Source organism: Apodemus sylvaticus, chromosome 11, assembly GCF_947179515.1.
Source record: "Apodemus sylvaticus chromosome 11, mApoSyl1.1, whole genome shotgun sequence".
NCBI lineage: Eukaryota > Metazoa > Chordata > Mammalia > Rodentia > Muridae > Apodemus > Apodemus sylvaticus.
Window position 1 is genome coordinate 33,625,950 of NC_067482.1, and position 22,552 is coordinate 33,648,501.

General features: G+C 44.4%; 1 protein-coding gene across 6 annotated transcripts in view; it reads right to left on the reverse strand.

Annotated features, from left to right (window-relative positions):
- The window catches only part of Cracd (capping protein inhibiting regulator of actin dynamics), a 219,527-nt gene extending 204,203 nt beyond the window's left edge, over positions 1–15,324 (reverse strand). For 5 of the 6 annotated variants that reach the window (XM_052199561.1, XM_052199558.1, XM_052199557.1 and 2 more), the window contains exon 1: positions 15,248–15,324. The gene's annotated coding sequence lies outside the window, so the exon portion shown is untranslated. The remainder of the gene's footprint in view (positions 1–15,247) is intronic. The other variant, XM_052199560.1, reaches the window with a different exon arrangement.
- Positions 15,325–22,552: the final 7,228 nt, after the last annotated feature.

The following is a 22,552-nucleotide window of genomic DNA, read 5'->3' on the forward strand; positions in this document are numbered from 1 at the left end:
TTGATTGAAAGCCACTGGGTATATGGAGCTGCAGCCCTTAATCCTGACTCCAGAAGAAATAGTCTAAGTGACCCAGAGATAGTTGCCCACTGCACTGGTGGATAGCATGAGCTGAGGAAACAATAGAACTCTATCCAGGACAAAAAGGACACCAGAACAGAAGCAGTGTGGCCAGGAACAGCAGTGGATCTGTATGTGATAAGTTGAAGTCAGCCAACTAAGAAAAAAACATGAACAGGGAGGTTACGGAAAGTGCTGGAAGGCAACACAGGGAAACCACATCCAACACCATTAAATGTCTGATGCTGTGAGCGCAGGAAGCTCTCAGCACCTGGCAGGACTTAGCCATGGCTTTGCCATGCGACTTCCAGGAGGAACATTTGTAAATTCACAGGTAGTCTAAATCCAGGTGGGGACGCAGACATTTGAACACCTTCATAAAACATCAGCAATAGCCCCGTCTCCAAGAGAAGCTAAACACATTCTTACAGGTGTTTTTCCACAGTATCCTCCTTTTGCCTTCATAAATAAGAGTCTAGTTTTTTTTTTTTTAAGTAAACTCTGTTCAGAGAATGAAAAGAAATGCAGGATGGGAGACAGTATTTGTAACCCATCTACCGCTGATCGGTATCTATATACATACGTCATACAACTCAATAGCAAAGAAAAACAAAAGGAGAAGGGAGGGGAAAGAGGAGAAGGAGGGAAGGAAAGAAGGGAGGGAGGAATGAAGGAGAGAGGGAAGGAAGGAGGGAATGAGGGAAAGAGGGAAGGAAGGAAGGAGGGAATGAGGGAGAGAGGGAAAGAAGGAGGTAGTGAGAAGGAAGGAAGGAAGGAAGGAAAGAAGGAAGGAAGGAAGGAAGGAAGGAAGGAAGGAAGGAAGGAAGGAAGGAAGGAAGGAAGGAAGGAAGGAAAAGTTCTAACTTAAAAAAATGAGCCAAGGGTTTAAAGAGACATTTCTTCAAACACGATATACTAATGGCAAATAATCCCATTAAAGGGATATTCAAGGTGATTAGACTTATGTGGGTGTACAAATCAAAAGCAAAATGAGATTGTAGCTCTCATTCATTAGGATGACAAAAGATGCCAAGAAACAGAAAACATCAGGTATTGAAGATGTGGAGACTGGAATCCTCGTCCACTGTTATCAGGAATACAAAATGATGTAGTGTTGATGCAATTTAGCTTGGAAAGCTCTCAAAAAGTCCAACAGAATTGCCGTGTAGCCCAGCACTGCGCTCTTGGATATATCCAAAGAGTAAAAAGCAGTATACAACTACGGTATATCCACCTTCACAGCAACCTTATTCACAGTGGCTAAACATCCACCAATCAAAAAAAATGCATACGTTCTGAAGAGATAAATGTATTTGTAATCTTTTATATACATTCAATCATGTCATATGCATTGTCGAAGAAGAAAGGGCCGGTACATACTCTTGCATGGATGAACCCTGAAAAGATGTGAAGTGAATAAATGAAACCCCCAAATGTAAATGTTCTACACTCCTGCTGATATGGAACACCCGGAATAGGCAAGGTCCCAGGAATGGGCCAGTTAGCCCAGAGGACGCCACACAATTGCAGTAAAAACAGGAGCGACTGCTCAAGCAAAGGGGAGGAGTGCCGACTCCTCAAAATCGTCCTATGACCTCGATACACATGCCACCCACTCCCACGGTGTCCAGATGTAGAACATGGTGACCGGTGGCTCCTATATTTAATATTCTGAATGTAATAAATGCCAACGATTCACACATTTAAAGAGGGGTAGATGGCACAGACACCAAACCCAGACACTATTGCTGATGCCAAGATGTGCTTGCAGACAGGAGCCTAGCATGGCTGTCCTCTGAGAGGCTCTGCCAGCACCTGACTGAGACAGATGCAGATACTCACAGCCAACCATTGGCCTGAGCCAAGGGACCTCAATGGAAGAGTTAGGGAAGGAATGAAGGAACTGAAGGGAATTGCAACCCCATAGGATCAACTAACCGGACCCCTTAGAGTTCCCAGGGACTAAGCCAACAACCGAAGAATACACATGGAGGGACTCATGGCTCCAGCTGCATATGTAGCAGAGGACTCTCTCATCTAGCATCAGTGGGAGGGGAGGCATTCGGTCCTGGGGAAGCCTGATGCCATAGAGAAGGGAGATGCTAGAGGGGTGAGGAGGGAGTGGGTGGGTGGGTGCGGAAGCCCCCTCTCAGAGGCAAAGGGGAGGGGTTGGAATGGGAGGTTCATGGAGGAGAGACTGGGAAGGGGGATAACATTTTAAATGTAAACAAATGAACTGATTAATAAATAAAAAAACAAAATGTCATCTGCTATAGTTTTCTAAATGATAAAAGAAAATGATAAAACCAAATGTTTAAAAATGAAAAACAGGCATGGGTGGTGTTCTGTTAAAACATTTCAATGCCGTGTGGAAAAAGTTTTTTTTTTTTGAACATTTGAAGAAAAAACCAGAATACTGGACATTCAAATGTGATAAGCAAAGTGACTCCCAACATGCCCCGTGAGCGAGCGCAGTGTCATCGGGGCAGGGCCGCCTTCCCATGTCCCTCTTCTGTTTCCTCCTGACTTTCTAGTTTTATACAAAATACCAGAGTCCTGAGGAAAACAGATGCATGCAAAAAAATATGAAATTTTGACTTTAAAATATAAGTCATACTCCAGAAACAGCATCTGGCCTGAGCCAGAGACCCAGAAGGTCCCCATGTTTACTAAAAACAGAAATGCTTTCGCAAGCCTGAGTGTGTAAGCCACTCAGTCGCCTTTGTGGACGAGAAGAGTTAAATAATTCACACAGCGCTGGTTTCACTGGCTGTGAAGCCTATCCCAGGAAACAAAGCGGCACAGCCTGGATTCCGTGCCAGCCAAGGTCAGGGATCAACACCCCGGTCTATCTCTGCAGAGTCCCAACACTGCAGACAGATGCACGGAAATCAACGTAAAACGACCATCTGTCAAAGGAGAATGCAGTTCGCCCGGCCCGGTAGCTCCCACTAGGAACTAGCCATGGCTTAATCCGTCACTCTGCTTAGCTTGTTGACGCGGTGCCGAGGATCGAACCAGACCTCATTCGTGCTAAGTGCACATGCTGCCCCTGGGCCACAGTCCCGGAAGAGAGTAAGTCACCCACGAGCACACTCCTCTACCTGTTCAGCTCCTTCACGTCACCAATAGGCAATGATGCTGAAGATAAACATTTGTACTCTTCAGCCTTTCCACTTCAATTGAGAGGAATCATCTGCAAAATAAGACCTTAGGCTAGACCCAGCTTATTAACAATTCTTTAAAAAAGAAAAAAAAACATAATAACAGTTTAATGATTCTAACAGTCAGTCTCCAAAGATGGGTTCCAACTGTAATTAAAACAGGGATGTCCCAGGGCTCCCACTTCATTTAATTTATATTTAAGTTAGGCGAGCCTGCTGGTATATGGAACAGTCACCCTAAAACCGGCTGGTGAACTACTTAGTGCCTTCCCCTGTGCATGAGCCTCAAGGATCCTGTGAATGATGGATACCCCAGGGATCCTAAAGACCAGGCCTACTGCATTTTCTTCCCATAGCACTAAAGGCAATCTGTATGTAGTGGGGTATCAAATACTATCTGCCCATCAGTGGCCACATTGCTGGATCTAATCAAGACCGTAAGAACATTTACTTAGAAATGGATTGTAATCAGTGTCGAAGAGACGGAACCCCATGGCTTTCCACTTAATTAGACTTAGGATTTTAGGATGGGAAGAGATTATAAATATCCTCATGGCTTCTTCTATTCTATTCAGACCTCCCTGGGCTATTCTACCTTTACAACAGGTGCCATTCTCTGCCTGACAGCACATTATAGACACACAGGATTAATGCATCGCCTGTCACTGTTTATTGTCCCTCTCTTATAGCAGAGAAGCGTCTCTGATGTGCAGGTCTGGTGGGTGAACATGCACAACAGTGCCGGGCACAGAGGCAGCCTCTGTCTCAGACGTGTACATCTGCCGGCTGGCTAACTCTTGCCCCTTCCATGTGAGATATTTGGAGCCCATAAAGCGACACGTCCAAGGTCAAAGTCATAAGGCTAATTAGAAGCAACCCGGAGCCCCAGGACTGGGCCTGTCTTTTCCCACCCACCCCCAGAAAGCCAACATGCTCTTTGACCCCCGTGCCCGGGCATCTGCCACAGCAGGTGTGGCTTAGTCTGATCGTGTTGCTATAGCAAACGTGCACAGACGGAGTGATTTACAATCACAAACAGTTTTATTATAGATCTAGAGTTGAGTTTCCTGTAGGCTTAGTGTCTGGGAAGGGATGGCTTCCTGGTTTATTGGAGTGCATTGTGTCCCGTGTAAACTGTGTCCCGTGGGGTGGTGATACCTCTCCATCCTCTTTCTACCTCTTAAATTCCTACTCATCCTTCAAAACCCTGCTCAAATATTCTTCATCCATGAACTTCCTCCTACTCTTTCTTCAGTCTCCCCCAGAAATAGCTCTTCTTCCTCCAAGGAGTGCTTCCTTCCTCTCACACCATGTGACCCTCTAAGCTCTGCCCTATTGGTCTTCTGTAGTCACGTGTGTTCTTTACTTTTATAGTACCTAACAAAACAACTCCACAGTGCCCAGCACGAACAGCTGGGGTGACAAGGGACACGGGGGATCCACAGGGTGCCTCCTGCCTTTCCACTTTCTGCGTAACCCATTGCCAATCCAGACCCCACCATCGCAGCTGCCCATGGAAACAACCCAAAGGGGAGGATCTCTTTTTGCTACATGAAAGATACCATTAGTCCTGGCTACACGAGAAATCAGTTAGCCAATCGCCAAACATCTACCAGAATGCATTGTTCAACAATAAGACACAATGGGGGAGGTTGTATTTTTGGTTTTTGGTTTTTTTTGTTTTCCAAGTTAGAAACCATGACAAGGGGCTGCAAAGATGGCTCAGAGGTTAAGAGCCCTGGCTGCTCTTCCAGAGGATCCAGTTTCTATTCCCAGCATCCACTTGGCGGCTCACAACTGTCTATAACTTCAGTTCGAGGGGACTGAACATCCTCACACAGACATACATGCAGGCAAAACACCGGTGCACATAAAATAAAAATAATTTTAAAAAAACATATGACAAACATAACTGAGGTCTACAATGTCTCATCCATGTAATCTAACCCTAAGCTGTCATCTGTGTTACACTAGGGTGACCAACACGCTTACAGTAGACGAGTTGGGCTCGAGGATAGAAATGGTAAAGTTCACAACCCAGGACACAGGCACTCATTTTCCTTACCCCTGGGGAAGTGGGAAGTCCTGCCCGGCTTGGTTTCTCTGTACCCAGAGCCATCCAGAGCTATCTGTGACCAACACAAAGCCCAGGAAATGCCTGTATAACACCATTTGGGTCATAAATATTTATCTTCCTTCCCTTGCTCCCTTAAAAGGACAGACTTGTGAATATTAACAGTGTCTGGATTGTGAGTTTAAGTGAAACATCAGCCCTCCCTCACAAAATGGTTGTTCACTAGTTGTCCCCGGGAAGTGGATAAGAAACCAGCAGTCACTAGGAACTGAGCATGTACCAGAAAATACGAGACTTGACACCTCCTAACATAGACATCTTTAAGCTATTAATCATGGCCACAGAGGAGATGCTTATAACCCAGAGCACAGTTACTCTGCCCACAGGTCACCCATGACTGCTCATAAGAAATGCATGTCACAGTGCCCACTTGGTTGGGCACCCTATTTTTCCCAGAGTTAGAACTGATAACATCTTTTATATTTGTTATTGTACGTACGTGTTCACATGTGTGTAGGGACATGTGCAGGTGTGTGTAAGAAGGTCAGAAGTTAATGCTGGGTGCCTTCTTCACTCTTCACCTTATTGTCTGAGACCTGGCCTCTCACTGAACTTAGAGCGACTGGCTGGTCTATGGTAAGTCCCAGAGGTCCTCCTGGCTTTATATTCCCAGGCCTGGGGTTAAGGGCAGGCACTGTCAAGCTTGGCCTTTTAACATAGATGCTGGAGAACACATAAGCACCTTACTATTGAGCCATCTCCCCAGCCTCTGTTGTCTAGTATTTTAATGTGCTTTCCTCAGTACCTAAGAAAGCTACAGGACCTCTGACCCACTGTAGAAGGTTAAACAGCCTAAATACCATTACGACCATAATGATGCCATCCTATCCTTAGATGAGTGTGTGTAGAAAAATTAGTATAGTGTAAACTAGCTTCTTACCCAACATACAATGACCTCAGCACAGACCTTCTGACAGAACTGTGTGCATTCAACAGTCTGCTGGTGGTCCAGAGCTCCTGCTATCTGAGCGCCCATCCTTCTAACAGGGAGTGTCCAGGGCAATGGAGAGCCCAGCTCAGCTCAGTTATTCAGCCTTTAATCAGAGGGGTTGGTCTAGTTCAGTGATGCCTAACCAAAATATAATCATCAATTTTCTTAAATCTTAATGGACACACTGAAAACCATGAAGATAGACAAAACCAAGAGTAATTAATATTTTCTTTAATCTATCATAGCCAAAAATAGTACAATTTCAATGTGTAATTAGCATTTAAAACTCACTAGTGACATTGTTTACAATCTTTCTTATCCCAATAAACCAGCACATATTTTACACTGTCAGCACATCTCTTGGGACCAGTGGGGCCATATGCCACTGCACTGGTCTAATTAGCCTCTGATATTTCTCTCAGCACTACAAGATATTCTAATAAAGAAGACTACAGATTTACAGATCAGGGCACACTTAGGAATGCTGTGAAGTCTCCAGAAATTCTTAAAAACAAAACAAAACAAACAAAAAGAAACAGTGTTTTCTTTTCATTGTAACATTGTTCTTTTTAACTTAGTGGCTGTGTAAATCAGTAAATTATCGGATCCATCACTCTAGCCCTGACCCTGACCCTCACCACTGACAGTCCCACAAACCTCTAGGTAAGTAAAGAACGTTGAAGACCATGTATAAGTGAGGGCTATCTTAAGGAAGCATCTTAAAAAATAAGAAGAAAAAAAACCCTAAATAGGAATGACCAATAAAACCGTCTGATGACCCTGCTATGGTCCACATATTAAGATGATGCTGTAAAATAAAAACCTGCACATGCTTGGCAATCATTTCTCCGCATCTACAGAGAGATTCCCCAGACTCCGTGGCCACCACCACACACACTGCATTGTTTATTAGTCCCTTTGTGATCAGAGCTCTGCCTCCGCCAGATGGCTGGTCTAGGATAAGAGCACAGTAAGCAACTTCAGAACAAAGCAAAGCGAGCTCGCCTTCCCAGGCACTGAACCTATGACCCCGACCTCATTAACGCTAAGAAACAGTTAACCCATCACAAACATGGACTGGCAGGTGCACCATAGAGAAAGGCAGGAAACCCGACCGCGGCTGTCACTGGGACACCCAAAGAGAAAAAAAAATGTCACTCAAGATGTATTAGTCAGAATTCCTCAGAGCAAAATGAGATGTTTCCCTTGATTCATACATCACTGGTGTACATACGTGGAAACTTCACATGGCACCTGACTATTACGTACACTTTGTATGTCTTATGTATCAATTTAAATTTTAAAAAAATGAAGATTGATGTTTTTCAAGAATGTCTCAAAAAACAGAAAACAACAACAACAAAAAAAAAACACACACACAAAAAGGAGGAAATTCTGAAGCAGTGTCAACAGCCCCACTGGCTCTGTCACAGCAGCCTCAAGAACATCAGCCGCGACTGATCTTTCCTGAAGACCATACGTGGCAGTGGCTGTGGGGTTTAGTGTGGTAAGGTTTGGTCGCCTGCTAACAGTGATCTCAGGATGATGGTGTTTCTTTCCTTTTATCTTCTCCCAGTTGAGGAAAACACAAGCTAACAATCACATGCATGAACTTTCACTGATAACGTCCTGATTCCAGCTGTTCCTAGACTTAAATAATTCCCAGGGGTTCAAGCAGTCCAGCTTCACCCCCAGCCTGTCCCCAGCCCTGCCTTGGCGACAGCCCTGCCTTGTGGTGAGTGGACCTTGCCAGCACCCCGCACATGCTGCTGCTGCTCCTCCCCCAGACCAGTCAGGACCTTCTGGTGAAGCTGATCCTCTTTTCTGCTTTCTCGGAATAACTCCTCTTCTCAGCGACAACGCCATCCTATTCTGACCACCTGTTTCTAGGGAGCCACGGATTCTGACCTCCCCAAGTGCCTGGCTTTGAACACAGCATCAATGTGAGAAGCAAGTGTGTTGAAATTTCCTCTCAGCACAGCACACATCCAACAGGTTTACAGATATTTGGGAGGGCTGCTGAGGATTCCAGTATTCATTTGAAAATACACTTTGTATTGTCGATATTTTAACGAACACGCATGTAGGAACTTTCTAGAATACAGAAGCTTATGCACATGGTATTGTTCTTTTTGGCTTCTACAAGATATGTGGTAATGCCACCTTACCACTGACTGGCTATAAAGCTTCCCTTTGAGACATTTTCTGTCTTACACTGACATTCTTTAAAGTCAGGTTCCACTTCTGGAGTTGGGGCCTGCAACCTCGTACTTCTCACGTGTGTGGAGATTATATATCTAAACTGCTTAGCCGCTCTCAATGCTTCGAAGTCATCCAGTACAAGAAAGTATCCAAAATGACTCAGTGTCTGTCTTGAAGAATTTTCACATCAATAATAAAGGGGGTGAAAAGTCATAAAAGCAAAATTTATTATCCCCCTAAACATATAAATTACAGCAACTGGGACCATCCGACAGCCAAGTTTCTTTTGCGTTTTGTCTTATGAGACAGGGTTTCTCTGTGTAGCCCTGGCTGTCTTTGAGCTTCTTTTATAGACCAGGCTTATCTCCAACTCAGACATCCACCTGCCTCTGCCTCCCAAGTGCTGGGAATAAAGGTGTGCACCATCATGTCTGGCAGCTAAGTTTCTTGATTCTTACAAAAATTCATTAGGGACTAGGCATTAAAAAATAAAGAATAAATTTGAAAGTACACTTTGCATTACCCAAGTTTTAGTGAACAGGCACATAGGAACTTTCTAGAATATGTTAATACAGACAAAACCTTCATTGCTGAGTGGGCCATGCCCACTACATGCCACTACAATAATACACAACATTATTAGATATGAAATCATTTTATATGGCTTGGGGGTTTTTACTTTTCTTTTGTTTGAGACAGGCCTTCCTATGTAACACAGGCTGCCCTTGAACTCCTGATCCTCTGCCTTGGTCTCCTGAACACCAGGATTCCAGGCATGCCCACCTGACAAATGAATTTTTTCATAACCAATCTAAGGACAAAATTGAACGTTTAACCATAAATACAACCATATCTACATTCAGTTATTACTAATCCCAGAAAATAATGATTGACAAGCAGAAATGCACAAATTTCCAAAACATGTAAGCCATTAAGCTGCTTCTTCAAAGCATTATTATTTATACAAATCCTGATTTTAAAATTGTCAGCTTTGGGGCTGGAGAGGTGGCTCCATGGTCATCATGCCGTGCTGTTCCTGCAACACAGCCAGTGCCAGGTGCCAGTGCCCGGGCTGCAAGGCTCACAGCGACCTGTAAGCCCCGTTCTAGAAGAACCAATGCCTCTGGCCTCTGCAGGCACTCTGCACTCATGTGCATGCACCCCAAGTTTTAAAACTTAAAACAGGGTGGTGGAGAGACAAATTCAGATTAAGAATGCTCACACTTCTCCAGAAGATCGAAGTTCAGTTCCCAACACCCACATAGGGTGGCTCACAACCATCAGTAATTCCAACGCCTGAGGATACAGCCCTTCTACTGGCCCTATAGGCGCTCTCTCTCTCTCTCTCTCTCTCTCTCTCTCTCTCTCTCTCTCCTTTCCTCTCTTCCCTCTTCTGTCTGTCTCCTCTCTTCTCTCTCTCTCTCTCTCTCTCTCTCTCTCTCTCTCCTCTCTCTCTCCTTTCCTCTCTTCCCTCTTCTGTCTGTCTCCTCTCTTCTCTCTCTTCTCTCCTTTCCTCTCTTCCCTCTTCTTTCTGTCTCTTCTCTCTCTCTCTCTCTCTCTCTCTCTCTCTCTCTCTCTCTCTCTCTCTCCTCTCCTCTCCTCTCTCCCCTCTTCTGTCTCCTCTCCTCTCTCCCCTCTTCTGTCTCCTCTCTTCTCTCTCTCTCTCCTCTCTCCCCTCTTCTGTCTCCTCTCTTCTCTCTCTCTCTCTCTCTCTCTCTCTCTCTCTCTCTCTCTCTCTCCTCTCCTCTCTCTCTCTCTCTCTCTCCTCCCTCTCCCTCCCCTCTCCCTTTCCTTTCTCTTCTCTCTCCTCTCCTCTCTCTTTCCTCCCCCCCTCTCTCAGGGGTGGGTCAACACATGTTTCTATGTTATGCCAGCATCTGAGAGGTAGAAGCAGGGCAATCCTGGCTTCAAGGCCAGTCTTAGTTACATACAGATCTGAAGGCTAACCTAGGCTACCTGAGAATCTTCCTCAGAAAAGGCAGCATTTTAATAAATGTTTGTACTCAATTAGCTCTCCGTCTTATGCTTCCCTCACGAGATCTGGAGTTCACCATTTAGGTAGACTGGTGGGCCAACAAGCACTGGGGACCCCAACTTCCACCCCTGGGGACCCCATTTCCACCATTAGCACTGGGCTTACATATACACGTATCGTGCCCGATATTTTATGTGGGTGATGGGGATTCAAACTCAGGTCCCCATGCCCACACAGTGACACTTTATCCCCCGAGCCTTCTCCACAGCTTCCTCACAATATTTTTAAAAGCAGGAGAGTCCCAGAAACAAAAAATATATTAAAATCAAATGATTGCTAAAACATAAGAACTGTTGATTTTTAAAACCGAAATATATATATATATATATATATATATATATATATATATATATATATATATATATATATATATACATACACAATAATACATGTGTAACAGTCGATGGTGGTTTCTTATATGTACTTTCTAAAATTACTTTTACTGCCTTGTGATTTTGAGACCAATCAATACACTATAAAGCACCCTCTGTGGCTTTTAAGTCTTCATTTGTGCCTTAACAACAGCCGACACTCATTTATAATGAAGTCTTTTTATGGTTGCATAGCTATATTGTGTCTCTTCTGAAGATATATTAAACCTTTGAGCACTCAATAAAAATGACCAATTAATTGACTCTATCACAAAAACCTGAGAAGCTACTCCAAAATATTTACATTAAAGGCCAGCCAAGTCAAAATGAATTACTGGTTTCTTGTGTGAGCTTTCTTACTTATAAACCAAGTTAAAAATGGACTTCAAACACGTCCTTTCAAAGGAAGCTATAAACCATGTGCTATATTAGGGAAATTTTAAATGTTGCACCCACATTTATGGTTCTTTCTAAGGACTAAAACATCTGCAGCTATCAGTGGGAAGGGGCCCCGGAAGAGTGGGGGAATCAAGGAGAAGGAACAGGCTTTGGGGTCCAACAAGACTCAGGCTGAACTCCCACACTTTCTCTTACTAATTTTGGGACCTCAGACAAGTTCATAAAACGCTCATTGAGTTCTAATTTCAATTATCAAATAGAAACACAAGGCCTCCTGCTGGGACAGTCGTGAGGGCTAAATGAGATAACACACAAAGAGACTGCTTAGTTTGGGACCTTGACCATGAGAGATAATTAATGTCGACTATGGCAAAAGGAATGTTTAAGAAACACATATGTGTGGGGATGGGAGGACTAGGCTCCCTAAGATTTTCTGGGCAAGCACTTTACCACTTGATCCTCTAAGAATGTATTTCTATTTGCAATTTGACATTGAAACTCCAGCTGATGAGGGGCTCGAAGGAGAAGCGTAGAGACCCCACAACAGATTTTTATCAAGTGCACGTCACCCGACAATCCCCCCCAATTGGTGCTTTCCTAGGTACCAACATCATTTAGTGGATCTCAAGTAGCATCTTTAAAGTCATATGGAGAACACATGTGGGAAATCTACACACTACCTTGAGAGTTTAAAAATGTATCATGTGATGTGTGCCAATAATTCCAGCAGGTGGAAGGCTGAGTCAGAGAACTAGTCTACACAGCAACTGTGTCCCAAGAGACCAGGGACTGGGGATGTGTCTCAGTGACACAGTGCTTGCTGAGTGTATGTAGGGTCCTATACCTGGTCCTTAAAAAAAAATCAAGCACATACTTGCACACACACACACACACACAAAACACACCACGGTGTCTGCATACCAGGAAATAATACATCTCCCAATTCAAACCCACCCTTTTACCTTTTAATAATGAGAATAAAGATAAACTGTTCTGCTTTGCTTACGTTGATATTTCAAAAAGGATATGTTTATAGCATTTCATTTGACCCTCACACTATTCCTTCAGGAAAAAGGAATCTCACAGAGGAGGAAGCTGAAATTTTGAACTACTTGCCACACAAAGGGCTTGTTGCGAGGACAGCCAGTTTCAAGTGCAGTCCCCCAACTCAAGACCTTGGCATATTTACCAGCTCTTCCTTGTATACAGTGTATCCAAGGATGTAGACGTGAACTAGACTGTTGTTTTCTAGGGGAGCCCAGTGTCTCAGAGGAGGTTGTGATTCAGGGCCCAAGCAGCAGGCACGCATGCGATCCAGCGTCTGCCCCTGGCACCGGTGCTTTAGTGGCAAGAGCTGGCATGTCATTCAATCCCGCTGCGTCTGGATTTCCTTACCTACAAATCGCCATGATCACATCTGCCCTGCCTCTGCACAAGGAGCCTGTGAACAACAGCCTCGCTCAACAAGTGAAATGTCCGCCTGTCCCTATGCAGCTGTAGGGTGACATCACAGAGACCACCTAAAAGGCCCCACGTTTCATGAAGATGCATATCCACCATGACTGTAAAAGTCAGGCACCAGGCTTTCATGGACCACACGTGGAAATGCTTTTCAGTTCTTGACACATAGTAGGTCTTCAGCAAAATACTCGTCACAGTAAGCCAGCTGCGCCTGCATGTATATTTTATTCGTTTGCATTTCCTGTATCACTAGCTTGTTCTTTCCACCACTAACTCCTGAATACCACTCTGCGCCATGTTAGAAACAGACCGGGGCTTTGACAAGGAGGAGGCGCACACCAGCAATCCCAGCATCCTGGAAGTGGAAGCAGGAAGGAGGAGCAGGAGTTCAAGGCCATTCTTGGCTACATAAAGAGTTCAAAGCCAGCCAGGACCAAAGGAGACTCTGTCTCAAAACAAAGCAAAATACAACAAAAACAAAGAAACAGAAAACAATGGAAGACATACAGGCTGCAAAAGCAGACAGCAATTGTGCTCTTGCTGTAGAAGCACGAGGACTTGAGCTTGGGGCCTCAGTAAGAATAGAAAAGCTAGACATATGAAGAAGGTGCTGGGGGCGGGGCGGGGGTGGGGCATTGGCCTGTCAATCCAGCCAAATTGATGAGCTTCTGGTTCAATTCAATAAGAGACCCTGTCTCAAAATACAAGGAAGAGAACGTTAAACCGTTAGCCTCCGCAAGCGTGTGAACGGAAGGGTGCATGCACACGTACACTCAGGTGAGTAGTACACACAGAAACATACACAAAACGGGCAAAAATTGCTACAAAATTGTAAAAGAAAATGTAAAACGCAGCTTTTCCGCCTAGCAGTAATAACTTAACACTGTTACAGCGCTTTGTAGATTATGAAGAACTATCTAATTTTGTTTTTACCTAACTCTAATGCCAGCGTCACAGCCTTCCTGGCTCCAAATTCAGTGCTCTCTTCATACTGAAAAGTCTTGAAAGTCTCTCAGTTGTTACAGGTGACTCTAAACAAAAACTTTCGAGTAAAATTTAAGTAAACAATAGTAAAATAATAATAATAAAACCACTGCAGAAACCCACCCCTCACACACACACATATTTGTGAGTTAGCATAACGCGAACACATAACCAACTCAAGATACATTTTCAAATGTTTCTTTTGAAAACTGGCCTTGAATTTCTTTTTTCCTATAGGCAGTTTTCTCTTTGGAAAAAAAAAAAAAGCCAAGGAATAAAGGTGGCGCCCAAGGTGCCTTCCTTTTGTTGACTCTTTAAAAATTACTCAAAATCGATCATTGTATTCAGATACCCGAGTCACAGACAATGCCAAAGGACCGCTAGTCATCTTATTATATAATTCAACAACTACTGGAGGTAATTTTTACGGGGGAACATTGATTTAACTGACAATTTAATGAATTGCTTATTTGTCACAGGATATCTACTAAAACCTTTTACTAAAACTGCCCTATCCTTTGTATTCTAACCACTCCCTGCCACCACTGCCACCTCCCCATCTCTCTCTCTCTCTCTCTCTTTCTCTCTCTCTCTCTCTCTCTCTCTCTCTCACACACACACACACACACACACACACACACACACACCTTCACCTACACCCAATGCCAGATCAGTTTCCCGGCCTATATTTGTAAAACCATATTAAAATTTCACAACACATGGTCACAGTTACTAGGTTTTCGCCACCCTCCCCCTACACTGAATCTATGTCTTCAAATATGCATTTCTCCCCCTTGAAATCCACAATTTGGAAAGCCATTGAGAGTGTGCAAACATCTAACATAAAATTCAAACGTCTGTTCTTGGCTGATACTTGGTTCTTTTTTTAAAAGCCATACTACCCCACCCACTGCATCCAAGGGGTTAGAGGTCCAATCTCACCACCACAGAGCTCTGCAAGAAAGGGCGGTTATAGCTGCGGGGAAAACAGCCGCGATGGGAGAAGATAAGGCGAGCCCATTTCACGCCCGGCGGCGTGCGGTGCCCTGCTCCAGCCCTGGGAGGGAAACCTTTGTTCGCCTCTGCCATCAAACTGGTAGCTCATCAGAATTGGGGCAACAAGAGTTTGTGCGCATCGGCTCGGCAGAGGTTAAACAAAGCAATGCAGCCTGGGGACCCAGTTGAGCGTGTCCGCGACTCCGCTCCTGGCTAGCGAGGTCCGGCTCTGCGCTGGGGACCCGGGAACTGGACAAGGCGCGGGAAGGAGCGCGGGGCTGAGCGGGTCCCACGCTCTCGCCAAGTTCCCGGGGTGCAGCCCGCTCGCAGGTTCCTCCCAGGGACCCAGGGATGCGCACGCCCCGCACAGATCCAGAGGAGAGGGGCTGCGCCGCGCACAGGGTCGTCGCACCGAGACCTCCGCGGGCCGTGCAAGCCCACGCCCGGGGCAAGGTAGGAGAGAAGCCACCCACTGCCCATTGTCTGTTCCCGCGACCGAGGGAAGCTCACCTGCGGTTTCGCCAGGCGCCGCCGTGGAGAGGGCGATGGCGAGCACCGCGCGTCCCAGGAGCGTCCCAGCCCGCCGAGCCTCCGCAGCAGCAGCCACAGCAGCAGCAGCTCCAGCAGCGCGGCCGGCTCTCAGGCGCCCGCGGCCTCCATTGCTCTCCCCGCCGCCGCCACCGCGCGGCACTGCGCGCCCAGCCCCGCGCGCCGTGGTCACATGCTCCGCCCGCGCTAGCCTCGGCCACTCGGACCCGCGCCCGCCCCACCCGGACACCGCCGCTCTGCCCGCCGAGCTCGGTTGGTGCGTCCCGGACACTTTGCACCCCGGCTGACTCGAAACCAAGAGTTAGCCCAGGGCACCGTGTGGGACTTACCAGTGCCCTCTCCACCGCTGCAGGGATGGCCAGATGAAGGCTGAACGCGAGGGTCAAAGCGCACCTTGCAAGAGGCAAGAAGCCAAGACTGTCTCAGTCACCACCGCCCCGGGATGTAGTCCGGGTCCCGTGTACTAGTATAAACCGGTCAGTAACTAGAGTGACCTGGACCTTAAAGAGGTTTCACCCTGCATGGTCCATACTCTCAGAATGCATCTGGGACTTCTGAGTCACAGAAGTGGAAAGCTGTCCCTTCAGAGATAGAAAAAGCTAGCGATTGCATTGCTGAGTCTCAGGGCATTTGAACACAGTGACATAGGTCGTTATTGTCCCCACTCATAATGAAATTAAATATTGACTTTGATATCTTAGGGAGAAAGAGTATTTCGTCCTTTTGTAAGTTAATCAGAAGCAATAAGACTTAGCTCCATACATGGCTATTTCAATAGAAGTGTTGGAGATCACTTCTACCGGGCCTTTTGATGCTACAAATAAAAAGATACCAAAATTTAGGCTTCTTGTTAAATACTAAGGCAAAACTTTTCTGTGTGAAAAAAAAAAAAAGCAGAAAACCAATCCTAACACATATTCTATAACGAATCAAAGGTCCTAGGGTCCAAAACAGGACCAATAATTTCAATGCTGGCAGCGTGCGAGACTCAGAAGTAAGAAACATACTGGAGCGTTCAAGTGCACGGAGGGTTAGTCAACTAAGTTTTTCTGGGTAATTTTTTGTTGTTGTTTTGTTTTGTTTTTCCAGATAGGGTTTCTCTGTGTAGCCCTGGCTGCCCTGGAATTCGTTCTGTGGACTAGGCTGGCCTTGAACTCACAGAGATCCGCCTGCCTCCCGAGTGCTGGGATTAGAGTGTTGTTTCATTGGTCATTGTTACACATATCCTAAACTATGTCTGCTTTACTCGAAACAAGAATAATGGGTTTTAGAAAGAGTTTTTTGGTTTTTTGGCTTTTTTGGGGGTTTTTTTGGATTTGGTTTTTTCGAGACAGGGTTTCTCTGTTTAGCCCTGGCTGTCCTGGAACTCACTCTGTAGACCAGGCTGGCCTCGAACTCAGAAATCCGCCTGCCTCTGCCTCCCAGAGTGCTGGGATTACAGGCGTGCGCTACCACTGCCCGGCGAGTTTTAGAAAGAGTTAAGCAGATTCCTTTAACTTTGGTTTAGTAGCAATAGAAATTTCTTAGAAAGAAAGAAAGAAAGAAAGAAAGAAAGAAAGAAAGAAAGAAAGAAAGAAAGAAAGAAAGAAAGAAAGAAAGAAAGAAAGAAAGAAAGAGAATGTCTTTCTTCTGACTTCTCAAGCATACCGATCCATAGTACATACCAGCAAAATATAGAAGGGCAACTGAATATATACAAAAGAATTATATAAGAATAAACTTATATGTTAATACATATTAACTTAAACTTATATTTACTTATATGTTAATACATATAAACTTCATATGTATATAAACTTAATACATATACACTTAATACATATTAAACATAAAGGTAAGAGCTAAATTGATCAGATTCTTAGGGGAAAAAACCTTCACAGTGAAGGTTTGGAAAGGACCAGCTGTATTCAAGTTAGCAATATAGGCATATGATGACATTATTTTGCAATAGAAGGCATGAAGTGCTAATTAACACATATATGAGCTTTGTACGTATTAGGGCTGAACCCTGAGAACATTACACTGAGAGTAAAAGACCCCAAACATAAAAAAACCACATACAGCATGATCCCCTTATATCGAGCATCCAGATAGGCTAGGCTCCTGAAATAGCGATAGGTCGTGTGAGGAAGGTGTGCTGAAAGAAAACAGAGTGTGGATATTTGGAGCGATGAGGTTGGTTTAAAATTGTGGATCTGGTTCCACAGCTATGGATATTCTAAGATACCATCGAATCTTACAATGCAATGGTGAATTCCATGGCATGGCAGTTACATATCAATAAAGTTGTTTAAATAAAAATATTTTAAAATCCTTTTGTGTGTGTGTTTGTATGTGTTCATGTGTGCACATTCTTGTATGCACCAGTGTATGTGGAGGTACCACGGTAGACGTTGGGTATATTCCTCAAACTTTCTCCACATTATTTTTTGAGACAATCTCTCACTGAACCTGGGCTTTATCAGTTTAACTAAACTGTGTGGCTACAAGCCCCAGAGGTCAAGCCTCCTTCTCTGCCTGCCCAGAGCTGGAATTACAGGCATGGGCCCCCGTCAGCAGCAGTGTGGTGAGATTCCACGGATCCTACCCTAGGTCTTCATGCTTGCACGGTAAGAGGATTCCTAACTGAGGCGTCACTGCAGATCTCCAGATAAAGCTGTTTTCAGAGAAGAAAGCATAAGATGTATTATCAATATCTGATTATAGGGATTTCAGGGTGAAATATACCAAGTGATAAAAATTGTACACAGAAGCAGGGCTGGAGAGATGGTTCAGCAGTTAAGGGCACTGGCTGCTCTTCCAGAGATCCTGAGTTCAATTCCCAGCAACCACCCTCTGTAATGGGATCTGATTCTCTCTTCTTGGACAAAGGCGTACATGCAGATAGAGTACTCATATACATAAAATAAATAAATAAGTCTGAAAAAAAGTACATAACAATTGGTTGTGGTTTTCTGTAATGGAAGTCTATGTACCTGACAACAGAAAATGTGGTTTAAGGCAAAACCCAAAATAAAAGGAAATCATGCAAATCTACTTTATAGCAAGATATGTTTTACTTTGTCTCTGAGACTGCTCTGTGAGTAGGGAGAGGGCTGCACAGAAGTAACAAGCTTGAAGGAAAACTTCCAAATGTGTGCCCGACGAACAGAAAACATACGCTAAAACAATCGCAATATACACAAAAAAGTTTTAGATAAAAATACAAAACTCAACAAGTTTCAAAGGTCAAAATTCATAATTCTTTGGCCAAAAGTCAATGGATTAGAAATTTATATCAAAATCCTACCTACATGGCTTATTTCTTGTTTGGTTTTGTTTTTTGCTTTCAGTGCCGTGAGTTGAAGCCAGGGCCTTGAGCACATTAGGCAATGGTCAGTGACTTAGCCACGTCCCCAGCCTCTGGAACATCCTTTCCTCCCTTTGCCCTCGCTCACATCCTGACCACAGTCCTCCCTCCCTCCACTCCTTCCAGTCCCCCCACACACAACATCCTCTCTCTCCCAGATCTACTCCCTTCAGACAAGAGCAGGCCTCCTAGAAACATCAACTGACCTTGGCACAACAAGATGCGATATGACCAGGCATGTGACCTCATATCAAGGCTGGAGGAGGCAGCCCAGGAAGAGGGGCCAGGTCCCACGAGCAGGCAGAAGAGTCAGAAACACCCCCACTCCCATTGTTAGGAGTCCAACAAAACCCCCGAGGTAAAGCAGCACAGTGAGTATGGCCCGCTGTAGACTCATGCAGGCTCTGTGGTTGCTGCTTCGGTCTCTGGGAGCCCCTAGGAACCCTGCTTAATCGAAACTTTATTTTAAGCAACTTTTGTATTAAAGATGGACAAAGCATACTTTCCAGTAAATTCACCCGTATCAATCTTGATTTGTATCTGTTCTGTGTCTCTGTGTGTGTAGGGATGTGCATGGTGTATATATGTATGTGTATATATGTGTGTGTTGTGTATATTGTATGTGTGTGTGTTGTATGTGTGTGTGTTGTATGAAAGTGAGGGGTGTGTGTGAGTGTGTGAGTGTGTAGCAGAAGCTGGTGAGATACAAAACAAACAGTAAACTTAACAAAATAAAACATGCATATAAAAATTGATTACATAGACTAATTAATCTCTGGCCTATCAGCCAAGAGATATAAAACTTAAGCCTTCCACAGTGAAATGAGAAATAGTTAAGCATTTCTAAATGGAATAATAATAGATTAAATGGAAGATTTCCAGGAATGTAATCATGAAACTGAAGAAGGTGGAGGAAATGTGGCTGTAGAAGAAATCAGAAGAGCACAGGATGTTTTTCTCTAACAGAGACGCTGCCCAGTTGACTTCTGGGTCAGTTCCTGCCAACAAGAAAGGAACCAACAATTTTCTTGCCTGCAAAACCATTCCAGAACATGGGGAAAGTAGCTTCCCTACCCATTCTAGGAGGCTGGGGAACTTTGAAGTAAAAGCCAGATGGTGTTTCTCACACATGAAGGGAAACCTGGGGCCAGGTCCACTGACACTGTATATCTCTTTAAAAAAAAAAAATCTACATAAGGCCTTTAAAAACAAACCCAGAGATACCTTAAGAATGAAACAGTTCAGGCAAGGGAAAGTGATGGTTTCTGTATAGCATTATGAATGTGTTTGATGCCATTAAGTCATGCACTAAAAAATGGCTATTGCTGTATTCCTTGTTTAGTGGGTCCTGTTGGTGAGACTTCATGGGTGTAGCTCCTGACATTTCTAAGATACACAGTCTCACAAAAAGCTTCTGTTCCTCTGGCATTTACAACCTTCCTGTCCCCTCTTCCAAAAGGCTCCCTGAGAGGGTGGTTTGTAAATTGGCTCCACAATGCTATATTTTGATTGGTTGTGGTTTTCTGTAACGGCCTCCCTCCATCTTAAAGAGAAAACTGCCTTGGGGAGGAGTGAGGTCTGCTCTTCTCTGTGGTATAAGGACAGCTGTTTAGAGCAGAGTCAGGATTGCTGATTTAGTAGAGCAGTGGTTGCTGCTGTTCTGGTCCTGGGAACAAACTCATGTGGGCGTGACTGCTCCTTTTTGATCCACTCAAAAGTGCTTTGAGGGGAAGCCCCCCCCCCCCCCAGACATGGACTCTACCTTGAGCACATCAAAACCGTGACTAGCAGAACCCTTTTCTATCAGGCTACGAATGCATCTGCTTCTCCTGAGTGCAGAGAAGTCACCAGTGTACTGGGTACTGTTCTTGTTTCTGTGATAAAAGGCCTCAAAAGCAGAGTAAGGAACTAAGCCTTTGCAGACTCACAGTTTGACAGTGAAGTGCAGTGCCAAGAGTCTGAGGCAGCTGGTCACGTGACAGCCGCAGCAGGAAGCTGAGAGTTAAATGATAGCTAGCGCTCAGCTCATTCTTCCTATTGAGTCTAGGACCCTGGCCCCCATGCTAACCACATTTAGGGACAACGGTCCCTCATTTTACTCTCTGTAGCATTTCCTTCACAGACACACGCAGAGGTTTGTTTGTTCACAAGGTGATTCTAAAGCCCATCAAGCTGACAACGAAGATTAACGTTCACACTTGAGTTGCATCACATATAGCTGACAAGGCTACAATGTGGCCAGTGACAGACACTGCCCATGTTTCTTACACAATGTAATAATGGTCTAGAGCCATTAGACAACACAACCCAAAGTCGGGGAAGTGTGACAGAGGTCAATCGAGCCAAATTCTGAGAATCCGATTAAGATAACCCTATCAAGGTATGGAACAGGTTGGCTCTCAGCCTCTGGGCTATATAAGGCAAGATAGTCAATGAACTGTTTGTGCTTGAACACACACACACACACACACACACACACACACACACACAATTATAAGTTTGTTTTCCAGATTTAGGTCCAGAAGGCAATTTTCTGTGTACTGGGAGCATCCTTGCACATCATTGAGGATGATCCAGGGATGCAAGGCCTTTCTTGATGCTTACCCATGACATTCTCAGCACTGTGGTTGACATAAGCAGCCTTGAGGGTTGAAGAACTGTTGACAAAGAGCAGGCCTATTTGCACCTGCCACGAAAGAGATGGATTTGCAAAGCTAAGTGTTGCTAAGCTGTGAAGTGAGCCTCTGCATGGTTGATGTTAATCTGGACCTTTCTACGGCTCAGGAGCTTGGGAGAAGAGACCAACTCAGACCTGCTGCCTCTGTTGCCTGCTGTACCATGAGCAATATGGGCCTTTTTATATCCCTGACCCAAGAATCTCATTTCCTGCCTGCATCATGAAACATTCAGATAATAACTCATCACTTTGTCCACAAACTCAAATCCCAGACCCACTGTTTTTATTGAATATTGTTCTGCTCATGTTATATTACTTTTTATTCTAAATTTTAGCACTTTACATTTTCTCAGAACTTACTTCATCCATTATATTAGCCACTACTATTAGCCGCCACTAGCTCCTCCTCCTCTCCTCCCCCTTCTCCCTTCCCTCCCTCTTCCCCCTCCTCCTCCTCCCTTCCTCCCTCTCCCCTCCTCCTCCTCCCAGTTTTAGTTTTTTATGCCTCATGCTTTTGCTACAGTTACTTCCTCCTTTTTGTTTTGGTTTTTTTTGTGATTTTTGTTTTTAAACTTATTGTTTTAAAGATCCAGTCTTGAATTTCTTAAACTTACTCTGTGTTGTTGACTTTACAGTTTCCTACTTTGTCTTATTTTTAGCAGGCATTAGAGGTTGCTCTGTGTGCGTGTGTGTATGTGTGTGTGTGTGTGTGTGTTTGACCATGAGGTAATGTTTACACATTAATGGATTAGTGGTTTTCTTCTAGTAGATTTGAAGTTGGCTTCTGATGATGTACCATCTGTATCCCAGATGATTCTACATCCATTCCATTATCACTAATTCTAAGTTCCAAATAACTTCATTTCTTTCGTGATTCCTTGTTTTCTCTTGGCCGTTTGAGACCGTAGATTAGGCTGGCCTCGTACCCACTACGGCCCCCCAGCTTAACCTCTTGCACGTTGGGATAGAATTATTCCCACTGCTCTCCATTTGTTCTCTTGTGATTTCTTTCACCCAAGGGAAATTTATAAAAGTCAAGCTCCCAGATGCTAGTATTTCTTTTTATTTAAAATTTTTGTGATCAGAAAAAAAAAATAGCTTCACTTAACCCCTTTGACTCCTAGGCTTCCTTTGTGACTAATTAGTGGTCTTCTGTGTTTTATTGAGTTGAATGGAGGACTTCATACATGTTATCATTAGATTATTTCCTGATGATTGGGGCATCGAGTTCCTTAGAGGC